At 45.2% G+C, this 9,318-nt stretch overlaps 1 non-coding gene across 1 annotated transcript; it reads left to right on the top strand.

Annotated features, from left to right (window-relative positions):
- Positions 1-8,407: 8,407 nt before the first annotated feature.
- On the top strand, positions 8,408-8,489 carry trnas-gcu (transfer RNA serine (anticodon GCU)). The gene has a single exon. It is a non-coding gene; the product is annotated as a tRNA-Ser (tRNA).
- Positions 8,490-9,318: the final 829 nt, after the last annotated feature.

Below are 9,318 nucleotides of genomic sequence, written 5' to 3'. Positions count from 1 at the left end.
GAATAGGAGACTTTGAGGCTGGAGCTCTCCCCCCTCGGCAACTCGCTCCAGGCCTCGACGCTTCCTCCCCTCAGCCGCTCGCTCTACACCTCGATGCTCCCCTGGACAATTGTTCCCCACTCGCGTCATCCAGTTCTATGGCCGCTTGCTCTCTGCCCCCCAACCCCCGCTCCAGCCGCTAGCTCTAGGCCGTGCCACTTCCCTCCTCTAGGCCACTCACTACTCACTCCTACGTCACACTTTGCAGCCCACCTTGCTTCTTCGGGCGGCGCGTGGAGACTGGACAAACGTGGGAGCAAGTGGCCGAGAGAAGGGAAGCAGCGCAGCCTAGAGCTAGTGGCTGGAGGGGAGGGGGGGTGGGGAGTGAGCGAACGACTGGAGAATGGGGTGACATGATCGGGAGACAATCGGCCAAGGAAGTAGGGGGGGGAGCAGCGAGGTCTGGAGCGAGCGACTATGGAGGGTGGAAGCGGCCGGTGCAAAGCAGGGGGAGAAAGCGAGTTGTGCCACCTAGTGGTTGCGTTGTCAGCAAACGCAGCCTTTATTGTCCATCCTGAATTGCCCTTGAGAAGGTGGTGGTGAGCTGCCTTTTTGGAGCTGCTGCAGTCCATGTGTTGTACGTAAACCCACAGTGCTGTTAGGAAGGGAGTTCCAAGATTTTGATCCAGTGACAGTGAAGGAATGGTGATATAGTTCCCAGTCAGGACGGTGTGTAACTTGGAGGGGAGCGTGCAGATGGTGGTGTTCCCATTCATCCAATGTCCTGCTAGGTGGTCGAGGTTGGGGGTTTGGAAGGTGCTGTCGAAGGAGGCTTGGTGAGTTGCTGCAGTGCATCTTGTAGATGGTACACACTGCCGCCACTGTTCACTGGTGGTGCAGGAAGTGAATATTTAAAGTAGTGGATGGAGTGCTGATCAAGTGATCTGCTTTGTCCTGGATGGTGTTGAGTTTCTTTGGTGTTGTTGGAGCTCCACTCATCCAGGCAAGTGGGGAGTATTACATCACACTCCTGACTTGTGCCTTGTAGATGGTGGACAGGAGGTGAGTTACTTGCAGCAGAATTCCCAGCTTCTGACCTGCTCTTGTAGCTACGGTATTTATATGACTGATCCAATTCAGTTTCTGCTCATTGGTAACCCCCCGGATGTTGATTGTGAAGGATTCAGCCATGTTAATGTCATTGACTGTCAAGGGGAGATGGTTAGATTCACTCTTGTTGGAAATGGTCATTGCCTGGCATTTTTGTGGCGTGCATGTTACTTGCCACTTATCAGTCCAAGCCCAATCTTGCCCAGGTCTCTCTACATGTGGACACGGACTGCTTCAGTATCTGAGGAGTTACTAATGCAACTGAACATTTTGCAATCATCAGTGAACATTTCCACTTCTGACCGTATGATGGAAGGAAGTTTATTGATTCTAGACAGATACATGAATGGGCAGGAAGAAAAGAGATACAGACCCTTAGAAAATAGGCGACATGTTTAGGATCTGGATCGGCGCAGGCTTGGAGGGCCGAAGGGCCTGTTCCTGTGCTGTAATTTTCTTTGTTCTTTGTTTGTTCTTTGATGAAGCAACTGAAGACGGTTGGGGCCGAGGACACTACCCTGAGGAACTCCTGAGCGATGTCTGGTACTGAGATGATTGGCCACCAACAACCAGCACCATATTCCTTTGCGCAAGGTATGACTCCAAATAGTGGAGATTTTTCTCCTTGATTGCCATTGACTTCAATTTTGCAAGGGCTCCTTGATGCCCTTGGCAAGAGCAGTCACTGTCACCTCACCTCACCTCCTGAATTCAGCTCTTCTGTCCATATTTGGGCCAAGGCAATAATGAGGTCAGGAACTACGTGGCCCTGGCGGAACCCAAAATGAGCATTGGTGAGTAGGTTATTGCTGTGTAAGTGCTGCTTGATAGCACTGTCAACGACACCTTCCATCACTTTACTGATGATCAAGAGGAGGCTGATCGGGCAGGAATTGACCGGGTTGGATTTGTCCTGCCTTTTGTATACAGAACATACCTGGACAATTTTCCACATTGCTGGGTAGATGCCAGTGTTGTAGCTTGGTGGGCGGCGTGGCTAGTTCTGGAGCACAAGTCTTCAGCACTGCAGCCAGGATGTTGTCAGTATCCAGAGCCTTCAGCCATTTCTTGATATCATGTGGAGTGAAGTGGATTTAGCTGAAGATTGGCACCTGTGATGCTGGGGACCTCAGGAGGAGGCCGAGATGGATCATCTACTTGGCACTTCTGGCTGAAGATGGTTGCAAATGATTCAACCTTGTATTTTGCACTGATATACTGGTCTCCCTTATCATTAAGGATGGGGATATTTGTGGAGCCTCGTCCTCCTGTTAATTGTTTAATTATCCACCACCATTCAGGACTGGATGTGGCAGGACTGCAGAGCTTTGATCTGATCTGTTGGTTGTGAGATCACTCAGCTTTGTCTATTGCATGATGCTTCCGCTATATGACATGCAAGTAGTCCTGTGTTGTAGCTTCACTCATTTTTAGGTCTCCTTGGTGCTGCTCCTGACATGCCTTCCTGCACACTTCATTGAACCACTATTGCTCCCTTGGCTTGATGGTAATGGTAGAGTGAGGGATATGTCAGGTCATGAGGTAACATATTGTGTTTAAATACAATTCTGCTGCTGCTGATGGCCCACAGTGCCTCATGGATGCCCAGTTTTGAGCTGCCAGATCTGTTCATTTCTTCCCTCAGATATAATTGAAAAAAAAATTCTGAAGAAATGCATGAACTAAATAAAAAGGAGAGAGAAATAAATACTGACAAAATAGATGGCAGCATTTGGAAGGTAAAAAGATTTCAGTTTTATTATTGATGAGTGAGAGGAATATATCACACTTTGGGGCTTCTGGAAGTGGATTTACTGATAATCTGGGGAATTGATCGGAAACTGCTTCATAGTTGGTGGAACAAATTCCGGCCCTTGGGGTGGAGCCAACAGCTGCATCCGTCCAATAACAGACAGAGTAGAAGTACTGTATCAGGCCTTGTTAGCTCAGTTGGTAGAGCATGAGACTTTTAATCTCAGGGTCTTGGATTTGAGACCCTTGTTGTGTGGTTGTTCTTCCCTTTTTCAGTCTTCATCAGCAGAGAGTTCAAGGAGTGTTTGAAATTAAATTCAACAACATCACCAGATTTCAACTACTCCCCCCCCCCCCCCGCCCCCTCCCAGTTTAGTTGACAGGACTCTCAACCTCTGCCTGCCCCCTTCCCCTCCCTCCCAGAACTGCGACAGGGTTCCCCTTGTCCTCACTTTCCACCCCGCCTGCCTCCACATCCAAAGGATCATCCTCCACCATTTCCGCCACCTCCAGCGTGATGCCACCACCAAACGCATCCTCCCATCCCCTGTCAACATTTGGAAGGGATTGTCCCCTCCGTGACACCCTGGTCCACTCCTCCATTACCCCCGATACCTTGTCCCCTTCCCAAGGCACTTTCCCATGCAATCGCAGGAGATATAATACCTGCCCTTATCCCTCCTCTCTGCTCATTATCTAAAGCCCCAAACACTCCTTTTAGGTGAAGCTGCGATTTACTTGTACTTCTTTCAATTATGTATACTGTATTCACTGCTCACAATGCGGTCTCCTCTAAACTGGAGAGACCAAACGCAGATTAGGTGGAACACCTCTGCTCAGGCCGAAATCATGACCCTGAGCTTCTGGTTGCTTGCCATTTCAACACTCCCCCTGCTCTCATGTCAACATTTCTGTCTTTGGTCTGCTCCAGTGTTCCAGTTAAAATCAACCCAAGCTCGAGGAGCAGCACCCGACCTTTTGATTCGGCACTCTGCAGCCTTGTGGATTGAACATTGTGTTCAATAACATCAGAGCATGACTGGTGTCAGGCAACCACAAGCATTAACACACTCTTTGCCTCTGTCCCCGGACAGCTTTGTTATTTAATCTCTCCTGCCCTCTGCCCTATCAAACACCTTCCCCTTTGTTCTCTCCCACATGCCCCTCCCCTTCACTTGTTTAAAACCTAATTCTTTTCTAACCTGTGTCAGTTCTGATGAAAGGTCACAGACCAGCACAGTGGCGCAGTGGTTAGCACCGCCACCTCGCCGCTCCAGGGACCTGGGTTCGATTCCTGGTACTGCCTGTGTGGAGTTTGCAAGTTCTCCCTGTGTCTGCGTGGGTTTTCTCCGGGTGCTCCGGTTTCCTACCACAAGCCAAAAGACTTGCAGGTTGATTGGTAAATTGGCCATTATAAATTGTCACTAGTTTAGGTAGGTGTTAGGGAAATATAGGAACAGGTGGGGATGTTTGGTAGGAATGTAGGATCAGTATAAATGGGTAGCTGATGCTCGGCACAGACTCGGTGGGCCGAAGGGCCTGTTTCAGTGCTTTATCTCTAATCTAATCTAACCAGAAACGTTAACTCTGTTTCTCTCACCACAGATGCTGCCAGAGCTATTGAGTATTTCCAGCACTTTTTGTTTTTATTTCAGATTTCCAGCATCTGCAGTATTTTGCTTTTATTGTGTCAGAAAGTCTTTCCTTGATTCAGGACTCTTACCTCTCTCCAGAATCTCTCTGCTAAAGATTGAACTTTATCTCATTTCACTCACAGCTCAGGGTCAGTGTGGCACAGTGGGACTTCTGGCTGTCTCCCACTTCACAGTCCATCAGTGCTGAGAAAACAATGGGGAATATTACTCACATGTTGTGTTCTGTAACTTTTTACAAACACTTTAATGTATAGATTGTCTTCCAAAGCAGTGACAGAATGGTGGCTTTAGTGTGTTGTTGAAATAGCTTTGTTGAGTTCGTGCTGTACTAACAGTTAAACAGTTCTTGGTTCAATCCCAGGTTTTGGCACTTTCAACCTCTCCTGTGTCTTTTTCTTTGGCTCCAATTGTCAAGCTGCATGATTTACTCTGAAATTAGCACCAGAGAACCAAGGCACCAGCGATCATGAGGAGCTGAAATTAGCACAGATCAAATCCACTTAATATTTCTGACTGAAGATGGTTGCAAATGCTTCAGCTTCATCTTTTGCACTGACGTGCTCAGCACCACCATCATTGAGGATGTGAATGTTTTTGGAGCCTCCTCATCTTGTTCGTTATTTAATTATCCACCACCATTCACGACTGGATGTGGCAGGACTGTGGAGCTGTTATCTGATCCTGAGGGAAATATCTGTGCGTGGTGTGGCGGGATGTATGGAGAGTGATCCTGAAGAGGGTGTCCGAGCCTGGAGTGGAAGCTTTCCGTGGAGGTGCAGGAGTAGGCCATTCAGCCCCATTGTTTTATAAAGGTTTAGCATAACTTATTTGCTTTTACTCTATGTCTCTATTAATAAAGCCAAGTGTCCTGTTTGCTCTTCGCAACCTTTTCAAACCTTGATCAAAAAAGATTGGTGTACATTGTCTCATTCTTCCTCCCAAACTGTATCACTTCACAATTCTCTGTGTAAAATTTTATCTGTTGTGTGAAAGCCCATTTTACCAGTGTGTTTAAGTTCCTCTGAAGTGTGTTACTGTCACTGGCATAGGACGAAATTCACGAGCATTCTTTGATGCTATCTCCATGGAAAGAGCAATCTAGTTGGGATACAGTTTGGGAGGAAGAATGAGACAATGTACAACAATCTTTTTTGATCAAGGTTTGAAAAGGTTGCGAAGAGCAAACAGGACACTTGGCTTTATTAATAGAGGCATAGAGTAAAAGCAAATAAGTTATGATAAACACTAGCTCAAATTGGGATTTTGTGTGTTTAGTATCTTTTCTCATCCACCAATATAAGCACAAATCTGTCTCATAATGTACGTTCTAAGAATGTGCCAATGTTGCAATGTGGTGATAAATTCTTCAGTGTCACAATGTACTCACCAACTGTTTCACTACTTTTCTGATTTCTGGATCCAAGTTTGTAGCTTTCCGCGATCTCTAGTGGCTTAGGGTTGAGCCTCACTTCAACGAAGAAACGGAAAATTATGATTTAAAGATTACACTGTCAATCATTCACATCTCTGTCTTCTCCTGAACTTCGAGTTCAAATTTGTTTGTGAAGTTGAGTCACACGTTAAGACAGCAAAGTCTTTGTCTTTGTGAAGGAAGTGATTTGGGAATGGCTGTTTGAAACTGTCCCTTCTTGCACAGAAATTCAGTGCAAATACTTGATCACTCACAATTTCCTTGAGAGAAATTTGATCACAATCGCATTCGACACGGAAACTGCCTCAGCATTAATCTCACTGAAGCAGAATGTGACCGTGTTGAATGTTTCAGAATGTTGGTGCCGTTATTTGTCGCTTTTAACCGAGACCGGGACACAGGGAAAGGTTCATCCGAGGTTGGAATATATTATCATTCAGGAGGAAGAAAAATCAAAAGGAACCAAATAAGAAAACCCAGTCTCCAGATTTGAGAATCTGCAGGTCCGCTTTGGGAAAGTGAATCAGAGCAGAATGAAGGGTGAACAGTCCAACCGCCCAGAAGAGATGAAGACACAGCTCAGTCAACACGTTCCCCTGGTTTATGATGCTGGAACATTCCTCACACAGAAATGATTCAACCCAATGACAAACATTCTTACAGCTGATAATTTATGCTACTGATTTAAGGACTGTCTCATATGGTTACCGAGTGATGACGAGAAGATATTAAACTTTGTTCTATTCAATCTAGCTGTGATGAAGTTTGAATTTTTCTCCCTTTTATAAACAGTATTTGAAGGGTCTCGGTAACAATGTTCAGTGTTGATGAGAGTGGGGTCTGGGTGAGAAGCTGCTGAGTGTGACAGGGTCAGGACTGGATGCAGGAAGTTCTCTGACAGTCTCCGTCTATCTCTCTAATGGGTTTGAGTTGATTTACGACTGGTAGCTTTTATTTTACTTTTCTTATTTAGAGATACAGCCCCTTCGGCCCACCGAGTCTGTGCCAACCAGCAACCACACATTTATACTAATCCTACATTAATCCCATATTCTCTACCACATCCCCACCATTCTCCAACCATGTACCTACACTCGGGACAATTTACAATGGCCAATTTACCTATCAACCTGCAAGTCTTTTGGAGGTGGGAGGAAACCAGAGCACCCGGCGGAAACCCACACAGACACAGGGAGAACTTGCAAACTCCACACAGGCAGTACCCAGAACTGAATCCTGGTCGCTGGAGCTGTGAGGCTGTGGTGCTAACCATTGCGCCACTGTGCCGCTGTTGGTGTTTTGATAAATGAAGGAAGTTCCCTCCACCCATTTCTTTTGGACAGACAGTGTGGTATAAGGATGTCTCGGGTTAATGCTGAAGTTAGTGGGATCAACCCCTCCCAATGTCAGAGTGATGACGTAACAGTCACATGAGATGAGGTTTGGGAGAAGAGAGAGCAGCACCAAGGATGCTAGCTTAGCAGGCTTGATGAGTGTGTATATAGTATTGTGTAAATTAGAAAAGAGTTCTTAGTTCTTTCAGCAGGAACTGTGTCCAGAAAATATCGAGAAACTCACAATTTTATTATTCAGGAGTCGGAACACAGATATTAATTCCAAGTGACAGTTCTGGGACCAATTAACAAAAAAAGTAGAGAATAATATTACTCACTGATTGAAATCCCCCAGTGAGGAGACAGTTAAACAGGTGATCTGTTGGGGCATTATTCAATCCAAGGTTTCAGCAACATTTAATCTCCCTTTTTGGTGAAATTCTCTGTTATTTGAAACGTTTTTTATCAGCTTTGATGGACGAGTGAAAAAACTGAAAAAATTGAAAAGTTCCATCCTTTCTTTTCTTCCTTCTTCTCTTCTTTCCATCAGTTTCTCTTTTCTGTCCCAGATCAATATAATGATGAGAATCCCAATTTAATCTGCTGTTTCTGGTGTTTTATCCATTCCAATCAAAATTTCAACATTCCAATCAAATCTATTTGTTATTCCACAGTGTCTCTCCATGTGTTTTATTCTGTTGTATTCTCTCACAGTCTGTTTGATGATCAATGTTACATCTCACTCTCTGTTCTGGTGAAGATCAGAAGCAGTGATATCTGTTTACACCACCCGACAAGTCGGCCTGAGGCTGTGCCTCGCTGATCATGTGGAGTTAAAGCAATTCTTCCAGTCAGTTAGTTCAGTTGCCATTTCATGAGAAATTCGGTGTTCATGACTTCGTCAGTGACCTAATGGTTCAGGTGTCTGAGTGATGTTAATCATGATGTGATGAAATGATTGTATGTTCCAGTCTTTCCGTGGTGGGTATTCACACTGAGTAGAAACGTGTTGGACATGGTCTGGAAATGTTTCACACCGCTCCATTCCCAACTTCATTTACTGACAGAAGATATATTTCCATCATTACACAGCTGGCTGCACAGCCAGAATCTGTGCTGAAGGTGACAGCGATGTCTATGCAACTGACAAGGTGGCGGAGAGGTTAAGGCGATGGACTGCTAATCCATTGTGCTCTGCACAAGTGGGTTTGAATCCCATCCTTGTCGCTAGTTTATGAACTGTTCAGTGTATTGTTTATGTGTAAAGTCAGCCTCGAAACCTGTTCTTGTCAATGTCCAGACAGTGATTCCAGAATTGGTTATACTTTATTAAAATTGAGACAGACAATTGGAATTCTTCACCCAAACTGCACTGGAATGAAGATCAAATAGGGATCACGAAACGGAGCAGGATTTTTCCTCCCCACCTTCCTTCCATCTTTACTTTCTCTGGATTTGCACCATGTGAAAGACAAATGGGAAAATAAAATGGCGAGGGAGCAGATGCAGAAAATTATCCTTTGGCAAGAAATTTATTTTCAAATCTTCTTGATAGATTAAGTGAGTGAGCAATGCTTTGGCAGATGGTGTTTAAAATGAGGGGTCATCTACTACCTACTTTAGATCAGAGTGTTTTTTTGTATGAGGTGCGATGTTAGAAACGGCGGAGGAGCAGAGACCCGAATACTGAATTAATAAAAGCTAGTGGACTGGTAGAAAATAATGTGAAAAGTGCACAGAATATGAAGATTGGAACTCATGTTGCAGTGATATAAAGCTCTGTGCTCCTGAAGTAAATGTCCAAGCCCAGATTGTGGGGAATCTGTGGAGAGTGATTTGGTTTTTATTCATTCTTGGGTGTGACTATCGCTGATAAGGCTAGCATTTATTACCCATTCCTATTGCCGTTGAGAAGGTGGTAGAGAGCTGCCTTCTTGAACTGATGCAGTCCATATGGTGCAGGAACACCCACAGTGCTATTGGGGAGGGAGTTCCAGGATTGTGACCCAACAACAGTGAAGAAATGGCTATATTGTTCCAAGTCAGGATGGTGAGT

This window comes from Heterodontus francisci, unplaced genomic scaffold, assembly GCF_036365525.1.
Source record: "Heterodontus francisci isolate sHetFra1 unplaced genomic scaffold, sHetFra1.hap1 HAP1_SCAFFOLD_43, whole genome shotgun sequence".
In the NCBI taxonomy this organism is placed as follows: domain Eukaryota; kingdom Metazoa; phylum Chordata; class Chondrichthyes; order Heterodontiformes; family Heterodontidae; genus Heterodontus; species Heterodontus francisci.
The sequence above is the reverse complement of the archived record's forward strand: the minus strand, read 5'-3'. Positions and strand labels throughout refer to the sequence as shown.